General features: G+C 36.9%; 1 protein-coding gene across 26 annotated transcripts in view; it reads left to right on the plus strand.

Moving 5' to 3' along the window:
- Window positions 1-3,728: 3,728 nt before the first annotated feature.
- LOC132126641 (adhesion G protein-coupled receptor L2-like) overlaps window positions 3,729-25,081 on the plus strand; it is a 97,246-nt gene continuing 75,893 nt past the window's right edge. For 4 of the 26 annotated variants that reach the window (XM_059538034.1, XM_059538036.1, XM_059538038.1 and 1 more), the window contains exon 1: window positions 3,730-4,542. The gene's annotated coding sequence lies outside the window, so the exon portion shown is untranslated. Of the gene's footprint in view, window positions 4,543-25,081 lie in introns of all 26 variants that reach the window. The other 22 variants (XR_009427426.1, XM_059538040.1, XM_059538042.1 and 19 more) reach the window with 8 other exon arrangements.

A 25,081-nucleotide genomic window follows, 5' to 3' on the forward strand; every position in this document is an offset into this window, starting at 1 on the left:
CAACTCTGTTTTATTGTGCCACAAGCCTCATGAGGTTGCACAGTTGTTATGGAGTTAAGATGAGTTTAAACATTCATTTCAACCAATTTATGCATAACTGAGCACTCAATGAATAGATTTAGGACAATAATGTTTTATGGAAATAAGCTGTATGCATTCAAAAAGTTTTATAATTATCGTCTTTCACATGAACCGAAAGAGTTCTCTTTAAATGAATATAATTAATAAGGGTACACAAGACTGGGGATTGCGCATTTACAATTATGTATGACTGTGAGAGATTTTTCATCTCCTCTCAATTAAGTATTCAGGCAATTATTTCAGAAGATTATTGACCTCAGAGGGGACCTGTAGTGTCACATTGGTTTTGGCCGTCTACCGTTCTCTTACTGTTTTCATGTTAATTAAAACAAAAGAAACTCACCAGCAGCATCTCTAAATGTCCAAACGCCATTATTATTATTATTATTATTATTATACGAGTACAGAGGTTTGGGGTATTTATCCCAGTTAAATTGTGATGTTTCACAAAAGGTAAAAGACTGCTTATTGTCAATCATTCATTTTTAATACCCGTAAAATATTTCACGGTGGTCATTTATTGGTTCATGTAATTTATTTGAGCGTTTAATATCCTGATACTTATACAGAATGACAATACATATTAAATTAATTCATTAAATTACCTTCAGTTCATTGTGAATAAAATATCTAAAACGGTTTTCAATCTAATGCGTTGAGGACCAACAGCAAATACGCTGAATGCAAGCAAAAAAAAAAAAGAAAAATACTCAAATTATTAAAAAAATTAAGCCCATTGGGGGTTTCTGGTTTTGCAACGTCCTGCACTTCATTAATTTTAAAGATGATATCTCCGACTGTATCAACATCAGATAATTGTAAAGTTTGGATAAGACACTGAGTCACCCCGAGCTTCCTAATGGGTAAGGGACAACATTATTGCAGAATGTGGTTTTTGGCCTCTGGTGTAAATAGAATGAATTGGAGTCTCACAGGTCGTCGTAGGGCAGTTGTATATGCTAATGTCTAGGCTATATTCATCTTAACTGGCGGACCTCAGAGAAGGGCTGAGCTGTTGGCTAGTGGTGCTGTATCTGCTTTTACCCCACATCTGTTTCCACTTGGCTGTGGATGTCTTTGCATCAAGCCTCCAAGTTCAGACGTAACACTGACTTTAAATTACAGTGACCTTAATAACAGTTGCTAAACCATTCAGCACTGGTTAAATTTGTTTCACAGATATTTGTTTTAGCAGATATCGTGTTTCGGAGGAGAGAGAGGGAGAAAGAGTTTGAGAGAGAATACAAAATCACGGCGTAATACAGTGACATAAACGTACAAACTGTTGAAGGCTGTGTTAGCGTTCCATGTGGGAGAGTGGCATTTGTTTGTATAAGTCATTTGCTTTACAGGTCAGTTATTTGACATTTGTGTAACCCAGAAACCTATGTGGTCATAAAGGAAGTAGAATGTGAACTTCCTTTGAGGCTTGGGACCGTTCCTCCCTGAGTAAACAGTGAAATTTGGAAAGGCGAGGAGACATTTGAGGAGGGCTGGTTTTACTTGATAGCATTTTGAATTTATTTTAAATAGTTTTGGGTGTTTATTGCAGAGTTTTCATACAGTTTCTGTCAAAAACGGTTGGTTTAGTGGTATTTGATGATGAATTATATATTGCTCAGAGTTTCCTCTTTCATAGCTCAGGAGACGTAAAGGAGTTGGAATTTAAGCAGCAACTTAGTCGAAGATGTTCTCCTAAAACTCCTTGGGAGAAAAAGAAAAACAGAGCAGATTATTTGGGTTTTTAGGAATGTGATGAGAAATTTCTGAGCTATTGAAATTCCTGACAAAGTTTGGGATTATCACTGTGATTTTCTAAAGGAGACACAATTACTGTGTATATATATATATATATATATATATATATATATATATATATATATATATATACAGTATCACACACACATGCACACATGCACACACACAAACACATAAACAAACAAATAAGAGTATTATACATACTGTAAATTAGCAAGTTTAACAGGAAGGGATCTTGTGAAGAACCACATCTTGAGAATGACAAATGAAGCACAATACGTTGACTGGCATGCACATTTACACTTGCAACCCCTGTGTTTACAGCAATAAAGTCCGTCTGATGATGAAAAATCTGTTTTCCATATACAAAAATGTAGATAAGCACACATTCTGAAAGCAGAAATGTTTTTAAAGAAATGAAAAATACCAACACGCAAACACACACATACACCGACCAATGTAAATAAAACATTACAAACATATGACTGGGAGGGTTGCTGGTTGATAGTTCAGAGGATTTTTCTGTTTTATTTTTTGGGTCTCATGTGACCCAACAGAAACAGCAAAGCAGAGGAAAGCTGCACATTTTCTGATGTTCATGATTGGAAGAGTGTTGCACAGCTAATACCTGCACTAATCCTTGTTTAAGCTACAATCTGCTGTGCTACATAACATAAAGAGCAACTAAAATGAATACAGTTCAATCCTGAATAGATCAAACAGTGTTATTCTTTTTACAATACACCACAGTTCAGGTGAATTCGTATTCATAGTAAAATTACAAATATCTGTTACAGGTTCTCGGATGCGCATAGTCATTTTACAAGGTCTGTTTCTTTAAAATTCACATGGGTTAAGAAACACATTAAACATGAAATTTTACTCTGCTTTTGAGTATTATTATTATTATTATATTATATAATTTATCTTACAATTCAGTTATGTTTAATGCATAATACAATCTATTGATTCTCCAAGATTATTGTATTTATTTGAAGAGTTTGCTCTGAAGTACTTCCCACTAAAATAAATAAAATGGTAACAGTAAAATCAATTAAAGAATGTATTTTTTTTTTTTTTGAAGAGACAACCCTAGAATATTTAAATAGATCAAATCGTTGAGCTGACGTGTTTTATGTGCGTATGTGAGTGGGTGTGTATTTGTCCGTATGTGATTTCACTAAACCCCACTGCCTTCCTTTGACTGCAAGAATGCAACACACATGTGGTTTTACTTCTGCAAAACTAATGCATAAACATCAGAAAAAAATATCAGAATGACCTTTATCACATCTGTTTTCTCTTTTGTCCCCCAAAATGGATCTATTACTATGTAAAGTTATGCATATGAAAATATATGTGTGCACTCTTATGCTGTGAGCCTCACCTGCTGTACGACTGAAACAGAGAAATGAGCAACTTAGGGTTGAATGAATGAATGAATGAATGATGCATTTATATAGCGCTTGAATGTGTACTGCTGCACACCCAAAGCACTTTACAATCATGTGGTGGGGTCTGTCCTCAACCACCACCAATGTGCAGCATCCACCTGGATGATGCGACGGCAGCCACAGGACAACGGCGCCAGTGCGCTAACCACACACCATTGACTTGCTGTATTTGACTGAAGTATGGCTCCGAAGCTTTATTAAAGCCAGGTGTAAGGGGGGATGCGTTCCAATTGCATGCTTCTCCTTGCATTCTTTATAAGTTCTAGGATGTGCATTGCATTTCAGGCTCATTGACTGTGAGGACGGTCAACAAATGAAATAATGGTAAGTGCGCTGTTGCAAATGGCATTGTTCTGTGGATTACTGCTCCGGTTGCAGCATGGCTACAGTGGGTCTTTCTGATTGAGGGCAAGTTGAGAAAAAAAAGACGAAAATCTGCACTTTTTCTTTTTGATGCAAGCTAGAATTACAGTGAGAAAACATGTGCAGTCATTGGCTGAGCAGGCCGGCCTGCCCAGTGCATGATGGAATCTTTCTCCTGTGTGCCCCAATGAAGGGCATGTAGCAGTGCAAATCCAATGGAAACTGGCCAAAAGTTGTATATACAAAACAAATAATCTGCTTTACTTTCCTGCTCGGCTCTGGGTAATCGTCTTCCACAACAGCCGTTGCTTAAGTTGTACTCGTGATTACGTCTACGCGATCATTTCCTCACCGAGTCCGCATCCGTGCGATCCAGGAATCCAGTTCCGGGGTTTAAGCACAGCCTCTCTCTCACATCTCAGCTCAGCTCGCACAGAGAGAAAGCCCTCAGCCGCGGGCCGCTCTCTCTCCGGCTGGAACGGGACTCAACAACCCCGAAGAAGACGCGCAAAGGACTGAAATAAATAAAGAGGACTGCTTTTGCTTTTTCTCGCGTTGCTTTTTTGCTCTTTTTTTATTAGTTGCCTTGCGAACTGCTCCGCGTCCCCGCCCCCCCCCCCCCCCCCCTCTCTCTCCTCCAGCAGGACAGACGGACTCTTTCACTGAACCCGCATCTCTTCATCCCGACGCGGAGGAGCGCAGGACTGAGCGCCGGTCTGCGGGAATGTGAGCGCTCGCGCTGAGAACAAGGCTCGGATGAGCGGAGCATGTGCGCGCTCTGCGCTGAAACGCGCTGCTCCTGTTCGAATACCTGCTTGTAATTGCCTCAACTGATTCATTAACTTTCCGTTAGATTTTTCTTCAACTGTCCGCTCAATCACAAAAGGTAAGACGCCTTTTGTTAATGATCATAATGCGCTTATAAAAATGCAAATAATTTTGCTGTGAAGTGGGCGATTAATAAGTTACTCAAACTTTTCGAAAAAAAAAATGGCTATAATAATCAGGCTCTAAGATAAGGATAGTGTGAAGTAATAACGATAGAGCGAAGTTTGTCTTTTAAATATGCATTACATTTCATAACTTGCATGGAAAAGAAAGAGTAGAGTTGAGCTCCAGTTGGATGACTCTAAAAGAACAAAACTGCTCTGTTCAGAGTAATTAAAATGATGGAAAGGGGGACCATGGCTAATTGAGAAATGGTTATTATCAAAACACAACCAGATGTGGATTGATTTGGTCGGCTGCCATTTCTCTCTTTGTCTTTTACTCTTTCTTTCTCTCTCTCTCTCTCTCTCTCTCTTTGAATGGAAACTATTAGTGTGGGAATAAGGGGTCTTCAAATAAATCCCGTAGATATATTTCATTCCACTGGAAATTCTTTAAAGGTGTCGGTGAAGTCTGCACACTTTAATTTATTGTCATTGCCTTTTGCTTCCTACAACAAGCGTGTGGTGACCTACATCAACTGTTGAACTCACTAAAGCCTGACTGGGGTTGTTAAATTGAGGTCTTGTGTCTATAATTAAAAGCAATTTCAGGCTCTTTTTGGTCGTTTTTAACTCCTCAGCTTGATTAATGTGAAAAGAATGGTTCAGGGTGCACAGGCAGCAGTGATCGAGTGCTAACTAGGGGACTGTAAGAACCCAGTGCAGCTGAAATTGTCTGAACCTGACTTACTCTAAATGTAACATCGGACACTTGTGAGCAGCCGCTGTAAAATTAGATCCTTTAACCCCACATTCATAATTAATCCGCGCCCAGGCCCCTGGTGCCAACCGTGAGATGAGCAGAATCCGGTCGGTGGCACTACTTTGCCCAAACACACTTTGAACTGCTGTGAAAAGTGCTGGGGCAAACTTTGCATTAGTATGCATGTTACATTGTAATTACATGGTAGTAATAATGTAATTAATGTGTTATAATTATTTGCGGCACTCATAATTACACATTATTATTGTTATGACTGTAGTAATTAAATATAATAGCATATAATATCTGCACCTGGACACTGTAATTTGAAATGTTACCAAAACACTGAGCAAATCACAAATGTTTTCGGGTAAACATCGCTCCAGTGTTGTTTGAAATGCGGTGCATGATGTGAGAGACACTAAAAAACTGCTAAACATATCGAGTCTGCATCGATGGGCAGTCTGGACCTACATGTGCAGTTTATATTGATGGGAACTGTCATTTCTATTTGATTGATTGATTTATTTTTCATTCTGGTTAATCTAATATATTAAATCGTTGCTTAATGGCATGTTTGCATTTTTACATTAATAACATTGAAAAAAAAATAAAGTATTGCACGCTTTAAAATAGGCTTATATTTGATCTTATAGAATTATGCCCAATATGGTTTTAAAGGGCATAATCATTTCTCCGAAACAGGACTTTTGGTGTTGATGCGGAGTTTTACCATATGGTAGTGGTTTTTGCTCGGAATTCTTGCATGTCACCATTTGTGCTCTAAATAGACATTCACTGACCAAAAAAAAAGAAAATATATATATTTCTTTGAATTTGTATAAGTGTGAATGGACTCTGTTTGAAGCCGCTCCATTAGCATTTCAAAGTGGCCTGAGCTCAGTTTGAGCCCTGTGCTCTATTAGCTGGAGAACAGGAGGGGTGAGAGGGGACCAGGGCTTGTAGTTCAATTCTCCTCGTCTTTGTGTTTGTGTGTGAAAACACTATCCCATCCTTTTCATTTCAAAGGAATATTTTCCTTGGCTCTGTTTCTTTCTGGCCCCCTTCCTGCATCAGAGAAAAGAAAACAGCCAAACATGAGCAGGATTATGAGATCCACCAGAGAACTTGCTTAGGTATTTTCACTCAGAGCCGAAAAAGAGTGTTTTTCTACATTTCCAGTAATGCAGGGATGAATGGATTTCATAACACCTACACACACGTTCTGCTCATGAGTGTGTAGCTTATGAGAGTTAGTCTCAGACATATAAAGCCCGGCACATGTCTGATTATTCACGATTCGCTTCGTCTAAATAGTGCAGATATTGTTTGCTAAATATGATGTGAATATTCTTCTTATTATTATTATTTTTTAAAGTCAGCCTTGAAAGTCTCAGTTTTAGAGCATGAATAATGATTGTTTTTTATTTAATTTTGTCAGCGAGATGTCCTCGACCAGTTATTAATGTGCTTATATAGTCTCATCTGTTCTCATAATATGCAGAATTTTTATTTTATTGACTGATTTAATTTTTGCGATCTGGGAATTATGATTTGTGGCCCTGTGCGCTGATTTCAATATTATCGCCATGTGGTCAATATCAGACATTTGGCATAGTATGAGCAATAAAATGTGTCAAATATGAACATTTCTCACTTCAAACTAAGTTAAACAGAGTCTATTTAAATCACAGTTGAGCCCTAAATAATGAACAAGCCAAATTGTGGAAGAACTTTTATTAGAGCCGTAATACACTGTATTGTGTGTGTGTGTGTGTGTTTGCCACTGACAGCCATTGTTCTTTGAACATGAGAGCGTTTGCACAGCCGAATCAAATAGTCAGACTTACTGAACAACAAATACAACATCACAAAGCATGTCTATGGAACTATGGTTTCTGAATAGTCTTTAAAGCACTGATTTAATACTTTAAAAATAAATAAATAAACGTGCCTTTATGACTTTGACAGAAACAAGGGAGCCACTTAAGCATTGACATTCGCTCCGTTTACTTTAAAGACACTGTGATACAGGATACAGGGCCATACGCTGTGGTTACTAAGCGAAAAAAAAATGCTAATAATATATATATATAAATTAAACAAATCAAAACACATTTGATTTGGCAAGAATTTAAAATCAGATGATTTCTTTTCCTTGTTTTTGATTCAGTTTTGTGTTTACAGAGCATCCTGCTGTGCCGATAAACGCTCGCCAATTTGCGGGGAATAAACAGCCCTGTTACACTTGGAGTTTTATGTAAAGTGCTCAACTGCCTTGGGTGGGTCAAATACCTGCATTTTACGGTGCTTTTTATTTTACGATCAGTAATCAGAGGAAGGCAGGGCGCATTCTCTGCCGTTTTGTCAAAGCATTTGTTTCTGCTTGCGAAAGGTTTGTGTGACAGTGGGACGGCAGACTTTTTACACAGGCTGCCATTTTAATCAGCTGCAGATTGTGGGCAGCACACACCCAGACTCCAGAGTGTGTTCAGACAACAAGCAGTTTGATTCGTTTTTAAATAGCTGTATCTCTTAAAAAAATAAATAAATAAACAAATGAATTAAAAAATAAATAAATACATAACAGTTAAAATTACTTTATTTTTAAATAATAATAATAATAAAAAAAAAAATTGGTTTTGTTTATAATTCTACAGTGTAAAATAGAATCAGAATTAGAATAAAAAGTGATAAATTGCATATTTCTGATTACTTTTAAAAATATAAATACTGGTGTGAATACGAAGTGAATCAAAACAATAAACAAAGTGAATGCAATTAATGAAAGTTTTTGTTTTTCAGAAATGATTGTAACAATTATATACTTATACAGTTATACGGATAGAAACAAAGCTGTTGTAATCGATTTGATTTGATTTTTTACTGTGTGGAAAGGAATATTTTGGTATCGTGGATTACATGCGTTTAGCGTTTATCTTGTGCTCCGGCGTGTTTATTTTGATTTAAATGTAAATGAAGTCCACAGCGTGATTCGTGTTATTTCATTTTCAAATTCAGAACTACACATATTTAGTTTGGTGTATACACAGGGGGCATGACTTATCTATACCAGAATTGGTATTTAAAAAGAAAATACCAAAAATTCAATTTCTCATCAGAGAGGAGAAGGTAGGAACCCAGGTACAGGGTAAACAATATCTGTGAGCAAAGAGAGAGAGAGAGAAAGCGAGTGTGTGAGAGAGAGAGGTTTATTAGACGTCTGGTGCTAGGAGAAGGGCTGTGTCTCGGCTGGTTTCTAGAAGCACACTTTTCAAGCAGACACACCTGTTATTTCAGAACGCTGAAGAGAGGTTGGCCTGCAGTGCAATCCTTCTTTTGCAAGTTATTTACAACACAACATCTTCAAATTTCAAAGATTATGGAAAAGTCTTGTTTTTAATTGTATTTATTATTTACTTTCACAAATTATTAATTAAAACTATTAAATAATTTGTATTATTACTAATAATAATATTAATAATTACTATTAACTTTTTTGTTAAACGGTTTTACCTTGTATTGTTGTGAAAAACTATAGCAGTAATAAAGTCATTAAAGCTATTAAATAATAGCAATGGAAACTATTTTATAAAATAAACAAAATGTTAATAAACTTTAATCGAAGATTTTAGCTTTTTCAAAGTAGCCACCTTTTATTTCAGCTCAACCAGTAATGAAACAATGTCCTGCTCATCTTAATATTAAGTCTACTAACTGTCCTGCGCATTTTATTTTTATTCTTTTTTTATCTTACTTTTTCCATACCTATATTTCTATATAACTTTCTTTGTGTTTGTATTCTGTAATAATTGCACTGTCCATGGAGCGGACCTGACTTACAACCGCTGCTTATATATTCTCTATATAACCATATATGTGACGGATTAAAAAAGATGAATCTTGAAGGATTTCTCATGTGTGCTGAACATGTTTTCTTTGTTCTATCTAATCCATAAAACATGAAGCAAAAAAATGGAATTCATATATAAGTGCTCAAAAAAATGTTGATTGGTAGTTAACATTCTTATCATAAAATGAAACAGAACAACAGTTCAAACATTTCCTGCAGATTTCGCTAATCCTTAGAAAACTAATCTAATCTGGGGTCAACAGGAAGTTGTTTTCTAAAAACATTCCAAGGTCAGAGGTCAGCTTTATCTTGTGAGGTTTATGTGACAGTTTATCAGCCAATCATAAGAGTATAATCACAAGGACTGTGTTCCCGAATCTCATGACCTCCTGTTGTAGATCATTTAGCTTCAAATTATATCTCCAAGTGTTAGGTTCTGATTCAGCTGAAATAATAAAAAAGTAAATAGTAATGCCACATTTTTAAATAATAAATTATAAAGCACATTTTTAGGGTTCCTGACAGAATACAACAGTTTGAGTAGGTTATTTTTTTATTTATTTTTTTTTTAATTCAAGCATTCAATTCAATTCAAACAGAATACTGTTCTGAGATCAGCACATTTTGGGCTCCTCCAAATAGAGCAAGCTAGAGAACTCTTACGACTAAATCAATGCTGTGCTTCCATGCATTCATCTAAATTCAGATGTAGAGATTAGGAGTTTATTAAGGTGTGAGACCTTTGTGCTGGCCAGGGGTAAACACTGATTGGCTAATCAGTCTGCGAGTGACATCTGACAGCTCCGCCTCCATTGATTTTCCGAAGGAGGCCGTCGGCCACGTTGCGTAAGATGACACATAATGAGTGGAGAATTTAATTCAGACAAACAGCCAGGTTGCAGAACTAAGTTAATTACTTAAAGGTAGCAGTCATTACTCTTTACTCTAGTGCTGATGTGCCCAATACAAACAGCCCTCAAGTGTCTTTCTCTCTGACACCACTCACCTGGCCGTTCTGGCTCAAATGCAGCTTGTCAGTGCCATTGTGTTGTGTGTGCTTATTTAACACAATGCATCAGCCACGCTAGGCTGAGAAATGACAGCTGCAATACTTACAAACTGGATTCATGTATATAAATCCCCTTGTTTTCTTTTTTTCTTTTCTTTTTCTTTCTTCTTTTTTGTACCTTGGCTGACATATGAGTACAATACAAATCATCTGCTGAATGGAATCAGGGATTTTCACTCAACCACGAACTGAAAGTTGAACCAATTACATTTTTAATGTGTATGTACATTCTTCTTTTTGCGTATTGCATTGCTATTGTATCAGACCTTTAATTCATATATATATATATATATATATATATATATATATATATATATATATATATATATATATATATATATATACCAGTTTCTACACATGCTGAATATAACATTATTTTAATAGTGTTTTTAAAAAGTTTAAGTAAAATATTTTGAGATATTTTGAGATTGTATTGGTTTGTTTTGTATGGGTGTGCAATATTATTATTTTTGTAAAAATGATTTATAAAGCCTTATATTTGCTTAAACACACAACCACACACACACACACACACACACACACACACACACACATGCAGATAGATACCCTGTACTTGTTTCACCTCAGCAGTGACTTTCGTTTTTGGCTGATGTTAGCAAGGCTGCATCCAAAAAGCTATTAAAGCATTGTTTCAGTACACAGTTCTTGGTAATGTTCTCTTCTAAAATTATGCCAATAGTTAACAAAGCAATTTAATGTGATTAATATTAATGTAGTGAATGTTATGGAAGTAACAGCAAATAACAAGGATAAGTTGGAAAAGTGGGATACATAAAAATAAAAATAAAGAATACATAAAAACCTCAAGGGTGAACTTGACCTTCAGGCTCCTCAAAAGATCTGAGCTCGTGTCCATTGCAAATTCGCATTCAGGCTCCGTTCTGATGCGGAACGCCCACTTTTCAAGGTCCAATGAAATCTCACCTGATGAAATCAAGACCTACCTGACATTTTTTTTTCTCTCCCATTGAAATAAAAACAAAGAATGGCAAACGAAGCCATTACCTTTGAGAAAAAGAACTCAATAACATTTATGGGTCTCATTTTGAAGTCATGTTGAAATTCGGCCTTGTTTGAATTGTAATGTCTTCTTCTGTAACATATAGGATTTTCATCCTGAGGGACGGGAGTACAGAGGACAGGAAATGATGCAGAAAGAGAGACAGAGTGTGATCTGGTCTCTTTGCTCGATGTGTCTTGAGCGTGTGTAGCACTGCCAGGCCGCAGCTCTGGCTGTGAAGCGCAGGATTAAGCGGCAGACGATATAAGCTGACTTCCTTTATTCTCAGGCTGACTATAATGACCACAATGCATTTCTAATGTGAACAGCTTAAGGAGGGGAAACAGTTCACAGCATGTTGCATGCGTCGCATAATGTGTAAGGCATACAAAAAATGACATATAAAAGGAAAATACTCATTTATATAATGCTAAAGATCTAATTTTTGTGTATAAAGGAACCACCCATCAATCACATTCTAATAATTTAAAGTGTGTTTCAGCCACATGGTAGTTCTGATATCTTTGGTTTGTGGCACCTGCTGAAATGGCTCTGATCGGCAAAAAACTGCGAAGTGTCAAACACTTCCTAATGGCATTTGCATAACTCACACATGCCTGGTGTGAATTTCGTCCGTTAACACAAACAGTGGTGGGGCGGCTTGTCTCACGCCACACACGAGAGCCAAGAGAGTTACTCGCAGATATCTAACTGGATAAATGTAAAAAAAAAAAAAAAAAAATTTTTATATATATATATATATACTACATTTAAAACCTTGAAAATAGCAAATTTTTAACTGTTGAGTAGTCTTGTAAAAAATTATGTTATCATTAAAACTGAAAATAGATACATTCTACAGTGTGGGAAGAATATATACGCGTGAACACATACACACACATGCTGTACACACACACACACACACACACACACACATATTAATAATAAAAAATAATGCTACTTTTTAATAGTTAATAAGTTACATTTTATGAGCTGTTTAAAATATTCAAATATTAAATTTAAAAGTTACACAATGCTACTCTACGAGAATCTACAGTGTGGGAAGAATATAATAGAAAGAATTGTATGATATTATTTGTATTATTAAAATGTGCACACACACACACACACACACACACATTTTTAATAACAACAAACAATGATAAAATGCATTTTTTTTATAAGCTGTTTAAAATATTTCAATATTAATTTCAAAAGTTACACAATGCTGACAAGCAGAAGCAAATAAATGTTGCATTTATAATTAATAGGCATATTTCTAACCGTCATTAGCTCCCGTGATGGACAGAGCTGTTCTATCTTCATGCTCTTGGCTGAAAGAAGCACATTTCTCTGCGAGCCCCCGGCCCAGCCGACCCCGTCCGCCGAGTGGCCCCCCGTCACCACCACGGCTCCAGTGGACTCTTTTGTTGTATTCTGATAAGATCTACTCAGTGTTTGCTTCACCAACCTCCAGTGGTGTGTCTGGTTACTTCATTGCAATTAAGAGAAAGGAAAACATGCCCAGCCGAAGAGTAGAAACATCTTTTGTGTGTGCGTGTGTGCGTGGGCTTTCATTCACAGAGTTTAATGTGATTTATAGATTATGTCACAGAATACATAAGGAAAGAAGAAGCTTTTTGTAGTGCAGTCGGTTTTCCTATTGGACTTTCTGTCCGGTGCATGCAGCGAATCGCAAGCCCCATCAAAGCAATTACCTTTGCTAAAGCCATATTAGTCTTATAATTGGATAATCTTGTATTGCTTTGGCTTAATTCATTCTGCTGCACCAAATGGTTTCCTGTCCTCAATAACATTTTAGGAGCTCATGTTCTTAGAGAGAAACGCTCTAGCCTTTCCTTCGTCTCGTAATATGGATTTGGTTTTCTTTTTTCTGAAAGTGCCTCAATGAAATGAAATATTTGTGAATGTGAACGACGCAATGGATTCAGACACAGTGACTGTACAGTATAACATTTATTGACTGTGGCTGTTCTCCCAAACCTTCTGTGCTGCCTTGCTATCTACTGCCTACAAAGGCAGCATCCTATGAAATCGAACATCGTAAGACGCTGTACATAAGCAGCATCTTTGTGTTTGTTTCAAAGAGCCAGACACAATGCATTCCTATGAAACCTACACAGGCAGCTGACTAGGTTTTGGAGCAGAGCTGATTCATTATTAATTAAAGACTAGCGTTCAAAAGTTTGGTGTCAGTAAGATGTTTTCTTTTAAAGAATGTAATGCTTTTATTCAGCAAGGGCACATAACATTGAACAAAAGTAACAGCAGAAAAATTTTGAATGTTGCGAAAGATTTCTATTTCAAATAGATGTTGTTCTTGTGAACTTTCTATTCATCAAAGTAGCTTGAAAACAAAAAGTATCATGGTTCACACAAAAATAACTGTTTTTCAAAATTGATATTCGTAAGACAAGTTTCTTAAGCACCAAGTCAGCATATTAGATTGACTTTGGAAAAATTATGACACTGGAGAATAAAGTAATAATGCTGAAAAAAAAAAAAAAAAATATATATATATATATATATATATATAAAAGTTTTGACATCTAATTAATAAATTAATAAGTACTTTAAAATATATATTTTTTATTATTTTGTTATATTTAATTTGTTATTTTAAATTGTAATATTATTTCATTATTTATTGTAGTTTTTATCAAATAAATACAACCTTGGAACATATAAAATACTTTGTTTAAAAAAACATTGAAATAATGTTATATAAAAATGTAGGAAGTTAAACACTATTTTGAAAGGAATCAAATCAAAATACGCATATAACATAATTTAACAGCCTCACAGCATATGTTAGATAATACATATTTGCTTATGGAGAATATGCTTTTTTTTAACCCTGCAGTTGTCCTCTGTTGTAGTAACATCATCGGTTATCTTTCCCTGAAGGACTAAAACAAAGATATATTCACGATACGCACAATGGGTGCAGAAACACAGAGCAAGACTAAGTCTGCGTGAACGATGTATAAATAATTGAATGACATCATTTGCATACTGTATGTTCAGCTCTTATTAAAATCTAAACCTACGCCTTGATCAGAGGGAAACGCTACTTGTTATTTTTGACCTCTCTGTGAAGCAGGCATCCTGAATTGATCCCTGCTTTCAGACAGTTGCGCTGTCACCCCCGAGTGTGCTCATGATATCCTCCTCTGGACTCAGATTGTGGAAAATTACACTGAATGGCAGAGACCTTCACAACATACCAGAGCTGAAAGAACACAAATAAAGAGGCTAGAGAGACAAAAACGACAGACAGAGAAAGGCAGAAAAGGAATTTTCTGTATCTGCAGCCTTTCCGCTGGTGGCAGAAGACAGCTGAAACATTGGTAATCTATTTATATGAGGAAGATTCCTCAGGACACTTAAGGCTTTGATTTCTGGACAGGTTCAGAGTCCACTGCTGGGAGGTTGTTTCCCTGGACGCAGGTCACTTATATGACACATGCATCTCCCGAAAGCATTGTGGCTCCACCAGCCATTTGAGGATTGCATGAAACGCTGCAGGAAAAGTTAGATGACATCAAACCCATCAATGTCACATCCAAGCGCCAGTATGCTATCGCCTGCAACTGAATGCAGCTGTTTTCCGCTGCATCCCAGCTAATTTCCGAGCAACATCGTTATTCAGGCTGCATCACTGTGAGAAAATGTAACTGTGGGAGAACTTTATGAAGAAAGCATATTTTGACTAAAATGTGCTCGGAAACAGTCCCGTATTCCTGCTGGTGTTGAATGTCGGACATTATTATATGGGCTGCTATTAATGTCAGATGTTTGTGCTCTGTGTTTGCAAAAAAAAAATAAAAAAGAAGAAAAAATCCCTTTGAAATACATGAGATAGACAACATCGCATCTATGAGGCAGTGAATTTGTCACACTCGAATTGTAAATAAACAGAATGAGGTTGAGAAACCATTTCACGAGGCTTTCCAAACCTTTCCTGAAGACATTTCGCAACTGGTATAAAAAAATCAAGCTTCAGACCCTCCAGCAAACCACTGTTCCCAATCCCATCATGCATTTATTACACTATAAACAGGAAGAAAATGGCAAGAAAACATGGTTTCATATTATGTCACGCATACTCATGCGTGATTGCTGCCAGCGCAGTGTTACGCGTGGGCTTAAAGGACTGAAGGAGCATACAAAGTCAGTCAGGCTTATATAGCACACAAACTCTTCAGTCACTCCAAGCTGTGTCTGTTTGACTGCTGTGCTAATGTGCAGCTTTAACCTGTGTGGAAAACGCAGCCGCCATAGCTGTTGTTTACATCTGCTGACTAGCTACACAATAAAGCCATTTTCTGCTACTGATAACAAACAGCCCTAAAGCCACTACACAAACCTAAGTATCTGGGTTCCAAAATAACTTATTTCTGAAAAAAAAAAAAAGATTTCACTGTGAAACACTCATTGTGAACCACTGGACTGATGTAGTAACATTAGCAAACAGTGCTAATCTGTGGTGGCAAAGTTTAATTGGAAATTCACCATGGTAGTTATTATTACTATTAAGTAATAAAAGGGGAAGTCGTGGCCTAATGGTTAGAGAGTCGGACTCCCAATCGAAAGGTTGTGAGTTCGAGTCCCGGGCCGGCAGGAATTGTGGGTGGGGGGAGTGCATGTACAGTTCTCTCTCCACCTTCAATACCACGACTGAGGTGCCCTTGAGCAAGGCATCGAACCCCCAACTGCTCCCCGGGCGCCGCAGCATAAATGGCTGCCCACTGCTCCGGGTGTGTGCTCACAGTGTGTGTGTGTGCATTTCGGATGGGTTAAATGCAGAGCACAAATTCTGAGTATGGGTCACCGTACTTGGCTGAATGTCACTTCACTTTCACTTTTCACTTTCACTAAAGGGGTCATCGGATTTGAAATACACTTTTACAAGATGTTTACATACATGTGTGTTGGCAGTGTGTGTACACAACCACCATATAATGACAACGATTTAAAAAAAAGTTTTTTGTTGTTATTTTATTTTATCTACTAAAATCATTACCCCTTTCTCAAATCAAACCGTTCTCAGCTTCTTGTCTGTGTGACATCACACAGACAGGCCCCTCCCACGATTGTTGATTGACAGTAGCGTTTCAGCACAGACTGGACTGGCGTCTAGCCTTAGACCCGCCCTGAGTGAGCTATCATTACTCCAGCATTGTTTTCACACCGGAGCAGATGTAGACAAGAATGACTCCTAAACGATTGATGTGTTTTGTTGTTAGATGTAATAATGAACACAGCAGTTTTTTTATTTACTCCCAACATCTAAGCCCACTATCCAGCCTCACCTAAAGAAGAAGTGAGTATAATTTTTTTATTTTATGATTCTTTGCAAATCACCTTTCCTGATACCTTGCTAGTTAGCTAAATGATAAATGCGGCTAAAGTTTACCGTCTCTCAGAGAGCAGCTCGGAAGAGAGGGGCGGGGTCAGAATCATAGAATCATAGTCAAAGAATCATATCAACTTGTGGCAAATGGGCATCCGATGAACCCTTTAAATAATAATGAGTATATTGAATGCGTACGGAGACCGAGTTGATTGTCATTTGTGGTGCTTGACAGGAGAGACATTACCGCAGTCACATGACTGTGACACTTGGCATGTGCATTGGCCTTTTCAGTGTTTTGAATGAAATACACAGAACTGGCAATTAGCCTTTCAACTTTCTTTAAAAGTTTAAGAAGTGTAAGGGGGTCAAATGAGTTCAGTCTCAATCTAGTGGAGGGACAGCTGCGTCTCAGTTCCACTGCTCACAGTGTTAGTTAACACATGTAAATGAGGCTAACGATCCAGACACAATCTCTCATGGCTTTCTTCTCCAGAGCCTTGAGCCTAACAGCTCACAATGAGAGATCACCACACAAACAAACTAGAGCCATGCGAGAGACTCAGTGCATGGCTCCTTTCCTCCAGATTTGAATCATTATATTTTTTTCCCATTCACTAGATTTAAAATGACATCAATTTTAGTTCATCATCCTAAAGTAATTACTGAAGTTTTGAAACTGTAAAGCCATACATACGTATTAGACACTTAAAAGTTTCTCGTTTTTAACATATGGCTCAGGCAATAATACTAGCAAATCAAAAAAACGTCATCTTTTCACTTTCCACTCCATTTGAGTAGTAATCTTAAACTAGAAAAAAATACAGTATATATATTATTAGAGGTCTTAGAGCAAGATTGAAGTAATATAGAGTTAATTATGATCCAAACTGTGATAAAAATGAGATACCAGGCAGAGGATCATAATGAGATGGAGAATTTGAAAGCAAAACCTGCAGGACCACAAGTTTGTCCTGTTTAACCACAGAAATGGCAGTGTCGACTCACCGTGACTCTTTGCCAAGCATCCGACTGTTCAGCTGAGCTTGTGGGAGGCGAGGGTGTAAAATGAAAGTCACTTCCTTTCCTAAACTGTTTAGCTTTCTCACTTTTCAACCAAATGCTTATAGCAACACAAAAGGCACATAATTCGGCCGGCGACGAGGCTCTGCGATGGTAAAAATTAGCATTCGGTTTTCACGTGCAAAGGCATTAACGACACTAATTTTTCACATGCAAAAGCAGGTGCGCACTTGAATTCAAAAATGAATGATTTTGATGGCGTCTTTGGAAAAGGTCAGTATCGTAGCATTAGGTTTAGCATGAGGCTTTAACTGCTGGTTGTGTTGTCAGGAGAGATTTGACCTGACAGTTGATTTCTCGCAGGGAACAAACTCCTCCCTGCTTATCTGTCTGCCGATTTTTAAACGATTTACTGTCGAGCTCGTTCTCACCATCACGCCATTTTGCTTGTTGAAATCTGGAGAAGTCACACACCCAAAAAAAAAAAAAATAGTGTTTTGAAGGATTTAAGTGCTTAGTAGACTATTTATACGTTCATGAAAACCCTTCTCTAGTTTTAGCTTGTTTACTTTAATTAAAGTAAGTGGCCATTAATTAAAAGCGTCTAAACGACTTTGTGGTTTGTGGCCGAATCCTGAATCATCTCTGCTAGCGTTTGAGCTATCAAAGCTCGAATCATCTACAAATCGTTTCTTCTCATATGAAATCGATCAATCAACCTGCCCAAATCAATCATCGGTAGGTTTCTTCGCCACTCCGCTTTTAATGTCACCCATTCAAGACTTTCTTTTAATGCCCCTCACTTTAGGTTTTGTGTTCCCTTCTGCCATCTTAAAAATTAATCATCCTGTTGAATAATGGCTCACGATGGTGCTGAATAATTGATGATCTGGTGCTTAATAGAGGGACAGAGTAGGCGTTACGCTCACACAACTGCTCTTGTCTGAAGGAGACGCTGTGTATCTGTGCAGACAGACAAGCTGGATTGTGTGTGTGTGTGTGTGTGTGTGTGTGTGTGTGTAAAATGGTGTTCAATAAGTAAATGTCAGTGAAGGACAGACACATAAAAACATAAAAGGCTGACATGAAATATAAACTGATCTTATTTACTTTATTTATACATGTTCCTGATTCTTTTTTATGTACCTCATCTGAGCGTGTTATTATAAAGCAAAAAAAGTTTGTATATGTAATATTTGATCAAAATGTAACACCTTTTCTGCCTATGAAACTAATATTTATTTTGGCTGACTTCACCAATCATTCTTTATACTTAAAATATAAGATCTTATTTTAAAAATGTATTTTTAAAATGAATGCTAGCAAACGATTAATCACGATTAATTGCATCCTAAATAAAGGTTTTTGTTTACAATTTATATATATATATATATATATATATATATATATATATATATATATATATATATATAATGTAAACATAAACCTTTATTTAGGATGCAATTAATCGTGATTATATATATATATATATATGTGTGTGTGTGTGTAAACATTTATATTATGTAAACATAAATCTATCTATCTATCTATCTATCTATCTATCTATCTATCTATCTATCTATCTATCTATCTATCTATCTATCTATCTATATATCTATCTATCTATCTATCTATATATGTACAATGTGTGGATGTTGTTTCATGTTGACTAAAACAAGAAGACAGCTCTTTGGTGAGGTCAGGCATTTGGATGAACATTCTGAACAGAGCATGCTAAATGACAGACCGTGTTTGTGACTGTCCCTCTGTGTATACACACGTACACACACATACACACACACCGGCACACACATGGACGCATTTTCACCCATGCATTTGCAACATTTTGACAGCAACAGTGCTTTCATTGCTTTCGCAGGAATTAAAAATTGATGCATTTTGTTGAAAGTGAGATGATGAGCCTGTGAGAGTAGCAGAAACCTTCTTGTCTCTAGTCTCTCCTGATATTTTATGACCTCTTACATTGGGCAGCTCTCCTTTTGTGGCATGAAGACAGATGTTGTGGCCCTGTTTGCCACTGATGCAAAAACACAGTGAAGAGTGAAGTACAGAATAGGGCTTTAAAAATAAGTTTCATTTTAAACCCTTATTTTGATCAAATAGTCAGTGAACATTTTTGCTGTCCTGTTACTACATTTTGTGCCTGAGTAAAGTTAAAACATGGTTGAAATTTAGCCTAAATTAGCCTATTGCTAAATTTGGACTTGACTAATTTATGATAAAATGTTGGATTGTAGTTAATGATCTGTTTATATTAAAAACGGAATCTTTACACATTTGTTATTTTTTCACATATTTTAAATTAATAATGTACTGTTGAATGGTTTCGCTTGACAAATAAAGTCAGTGCTACAAATTGTGTAAATTGTAATGAATAAGATTATTTACGTTTAGAAATGACCCGATATATGTTATTTTTTGAATGTCACAATTTGAAGCAGTTGCATTATATGCAACTAAAAGGGCTAACTTGTACAGTAACAGGGTTGCATGCAAATTATGCTTTTAAAATGAGTTGAATATTATTCATGTTACGCAGTAGATTATCTAACAGATCTAATAATTAAATAATTAAACAAACAAATAGTTGTTTGTTCTTCTAATGCCTTAATAAAGGCATGGAACTCCACAGTGTAGTGTATTTGTGTGAAGTGCTCAGTGCATTTTGCTGCCAAAGAAAGTGTGTTTTCCTCCCGTATCCCAGCTGAAGGGGAAACATGGAGTGTCAAGGACTTCTTTCTTCTGATTGGCAGGTGCTATCCGTGTAAGATACCTGTATAATGGTGGTCCTCAGAATTTTTTTGACCTTCTTCTACGTCTCCCCATATTAATGTCACTCTATTACCGTTAAAAAGCAGAGGCATCTCGAGAAAACACGACGGGGCTGAATCCTCCTTATCGTCTGCAACCTAAAAGTGGGACTTTGGCGCTATCAGTTAATGGAAATGACATTTTTTAAATTTCATTTTCAGATAATCCACTCCTTGTCCACTAAAACATCAAAATTACTGTTAACAATATGTGACGGCCGTATTAAAACTAACTTACTCATAGCAGTCCAGGCCCATTATAATCGTCTCTGAGAGACACCGTGCCATTTTAATAGGATTTCTGATACGTTCTGCATGTTATTACACCGGTGTGCATGTCATTTACTGTCGGAATTAGAAAGCCGTGTATAAGAATAATGAATAGATGAGTAAACTAACCCTTTCCTGTAGGGTATGAATGTGGTGTTCGGTAATCTCTACTAAAAAGGGGCTGTTGAATCTATTTCCAGCAACTTCTCCAGAAGCTCTAGTTTGCACTGAGGGCTTTGGTTCTGCTCTGGTTCTTAGTTTTGGTTTGGTTTTTTGCTTGTGTGGCGGCTTGATAGAGACTTTGATTGCTCTGATTAATGGATCCTTAGCATCCTCTTTGAGTGAAGGATGAAAAGAAGTTAAAAAGGGTGAGATTTCATTCACAGAGAGTGATTGCAGTATTTTACCAGCACTCAAAGCATTATGTGTTCCTTTATACAGAGTCTATGTACTTTCATTAAAGCAGTTATTCAGATTAGGCATGGTCATGAGACACAGAGTTTCATGTATCTTTTCCAGGTCTTAAACACAGAGTTAAATGGCCAGTTAAGATGATACATTTGCATCTCTGGTGTAAAAGCCAGCTGTGCTGGTGAACGCAGGAATAGGAACCGCAAGGAACTGAGTGATATTGGTTTCTATTCTGATTCAAATCAATGTTTTGAATCGGGATCGTTAATGATTTCATTAATAAGTCATTTTGATGGATTTGGTCTCGTGACCAGTTTATTCATGAGTAATTATTTATTTATTTATTATTTAAAAAAACCTGGACATAGTTATTCATTTTATAATAATAATATTTACTGTCTGTTGATTGTCCAGACTTTTTATTTCATTTAGAGAGTGAGCTAACAAAAAGATAAAACATATGTTTTTTTTGCTGCCGCAATGCAGATTTAATAGCAACGGAGCGCTAAATAGCACCGCAGGAAGCAGTTTTAGTACAGTGTTCTGGAAAAAAAAAATAGATTTATTTATGGATTAGTTTACCTAATCACTGTCATTTTGAATCAACCTTATGTTGCTAAAAACCTGTATGACTGTGTTGCACAACAAGAGAAATTTAAAGGAATTACACTGGTCACTCTTGTCCATCCAGTTGCAATGAAAGCTTCAAAAACAATGCAGAATGCCTCTGTTTGTGTTCCATTTTTTGAGTTTGATTTGCTTTTCCTATCCTCTACATTTAGCTTGTCATGCCATTTCTAATTCACTGCGTGTACAGCGACATTTGGAGTTTTCTGTCATTTGCTCATTTAATGTTTGACATTGTCGTCCACCTGACCTTAATACATCCGTCACCCCTATATCATGATGTTTGTCCTCTGGTTTTAAAATGTACACAACCGACAGCGTCCAGATGGCAAAGGTGAATGCATGACAGTGGAGTCGAATAGGATGTGTTCAGAATGACTCATGTGTGGCTGTGCATTAACTGGCCCACCCCTGGACCGCTGATTGATTTCCTCTAGCGTTTCTGTCTCAATGGGACACTGTCATCTGATCACTGACCTGATATTCTAGCACAAATACTAAAACATCGAAAACAAACTCGTCACAGGCGAATTTTTCATGTGGCTAATGGTGCATTATTGGTCTGGAAAACTGGTGACATTTGTGTCCCTCATTCAAAAATAAAAAATAACAATACATTACAAACGTTTTACTAGACAAACATTGAGGAAAAAGCCAGTAAGTCTTTTATTTTTGCATATTTTTTCTTCCAAAAACTACGTACATCTACATTTTCTAAATATTCTATTTCTCAGTAAGTCTTGAGGTAGTGTCTCCAGGTTAAGTGTTTACCCTGTTACTTGAAAGTCGTTCTCTTTTTAAAGTATCTATTATTTAAATAATACAAATCCTGACTGATTTCATCAGCCTTTTTTAGAGATGTAAACTCTCTTTTAGAGAAGTAAACTTTTTAGAGTCTCCTCTTCATTCACATTCTTACGTTATTACAACAACATCAAGTTACTTTCAAACCTTCTGATACATTTTCTGAAGGCGTAAGGTCTATGCCAACATAATTTCACAAGATTTAGCTTGCAGTTTGTTAACAATTAACTCTGATGGAATGTTTAAAATGATACAAAAAATGTACTTGTAAAGATATGTTTCATGATTTGCATGATTTATGAATATTTAGCTTGTCAGCTTGTGTGCTTTGTCCCGACACTGGTGTGTTCGAGGTCCATTGTGTGAATGCGTGTTCCTGTTTATGAGTCCATTTTTTATACACTTGTCATATTCTTTGACTATCAATCTCATGGCTCTTTTTGTAGTTCATTGAAAGCTTGGGGGTTAATTCAGAGGTCAAGCGAGACTTGCAAGCTGTCAATCTCACATTGTAAAGTTTGTAAACCCCCCTCCGCCTTGCCTCTCGTGCATTATTCCTGCACCCACCCCTCTGAATGGATGACTCCTCCTCTATTCTCCGGTGGGTCTCACTCCCGCTTGAGAGAAAGACGGCCGCATAATTACACATCTGCCCTTTGTTTCTCTGTTTTGGCATTAACATCTCAAACTGGCCTTTCAGGTCTGATTTGAACGGCTCTCTTCTCACCCAGAGAAGTGGAATGTTCTTTCAAAGTTCCTCTTTTTATTTCATGCAACTGTTTTGTTGCGTGTTGTTAGTCTGATGGAGCAGATGTACACAGCTGTGAAAAAGCCTTCTGGGTCTGGACCTCTCCATCGATCACAGCCCTTATATAGCTTTGTTGGTTTGTACCAAAGCTGCACAATTTTGCGAAGCTTTCGGCGTAAAGGGCCGGCCGTAATCAAAGGGAGAGCCGGTATCAAACACCCCGGCCGGAATCCTTTGAAGATAAATGGTTGCTGTCTTAATTTGTCATTATAAGAGTTTTTAATTTGATTTGCAAACACAAAACACAACAGAACAGCGACAACAGGCCATCCCGCTGTGCCGCGTCAGCGTTGGAACGGCAGTATTTGTTTGAAGCACTTAACAGGTGTTGATCGCCGGTCTTTGCTGCAGCTTAGGGAGATAAGGCCTCCCGCGGAGGGGAGAGACCTCAACACGTATAATGAGGAGCGCGGGAGTCAGACGGGCCGCCTTCGTCCAAGGCTCTGCTTCTGGAGACTGATCAGCATGTTAACCGCTCACAGCGTGAGATGGAGATATGAAAGTACGGAGCTGTTGTCGTTGATTTAGTCTAACACCCCTTGACTATGTAGGGATCAGCCCTCATCCTTTATGCATTTATTTTTCTTCACAGCTAACCTGCTGTGAGCCACCACCACACCGACTTCGCTAGTCAATTTTTTTTTTTTTTTTTTTACTCAACACAGATGATTTTAGGGTAAATACAGTTCTATATTTCAGAACCTAAGTATGCTGGGAGGCTCTGCTGTTTTGTGCTGTCATTTAGCTAAAGCTAATGCTAATAATGCTACACCCACCATTTCAGTGTTCCCATTAAATAGAAAGATTTAATGTGAACCAAACACAATAATCAACTATTGTTTTGTCAGCTTAAATATATGAATTCAAAAACATATTGAATGTGATGATGGTACATATTTAGCATTTTTGTTTAGTATATTTCAAATGAATTTAAAGCCAAACTATTTTTTTTTAAGATAGTTCACCCAAAAATGTCATCATTTACAGAAAAAGAAGATCACAGCTAACATATGTATATGGGACCCGTTTGGGTTTGAAATGGGCTGAAAAATGGGCTCTCTATCTAGGATTGTCCGGGAGTTCCATAATGGCCCCATTTCAATTGCCCACATTGATTTCATAAAGGATTGAACTTGCCACTAGGTGGGACCCAACTGGGCAACATGCACAAGACCCACCTCAGTCCTAGCTTTAATTGAAGAATGTGGGCAACCAAACAATTTTGGTCCACATTGACATCCATTCTGATATATTCTCAAAATATATTTTTTTGGTTGTTTATTTATTTATTTTCCACAGAAGACAGAATGTCATGAGGGGTGATTGTTTAAATTCAGAAATAAATGTTTTAGTGATCAGCAATTAATTAATTTATCCAATAATCTGCTTGCTGTTGCCATGTTACTTTACATTAGTGAACACATATTTTAGTTTGAAGGACAAACAATCAAACGAACGGTCAAATTAATAAAATAACACAATTAATCAGTTAGCTACATGGAAATTAAATAATACTGAACTGTTCTTTGAAAAGATGAATGAAGATGAAGTGACATCATTAGAGTGACTGAGTTTCATTTTGAGAAGTCCTACAGTTGACAAGTTCTACTGTCCATAATTTGTTGTTGATTCTTTTTTT

The sequence above is a fragment of the Carassius carassius genome, chromosome 44, assembly GCF_963082965.1.
Source record: "Carassius carassius chromosome 44, fCarCar2.1, whole genome shotgun sequence".
NCBI classification, from domain to species: domain Eukaryota; kingdom Metazoa; phylum Chordata; class Actinopteri; order Cypriniformes; family Cyprinidae; genus Carassius; species Carassius carassius.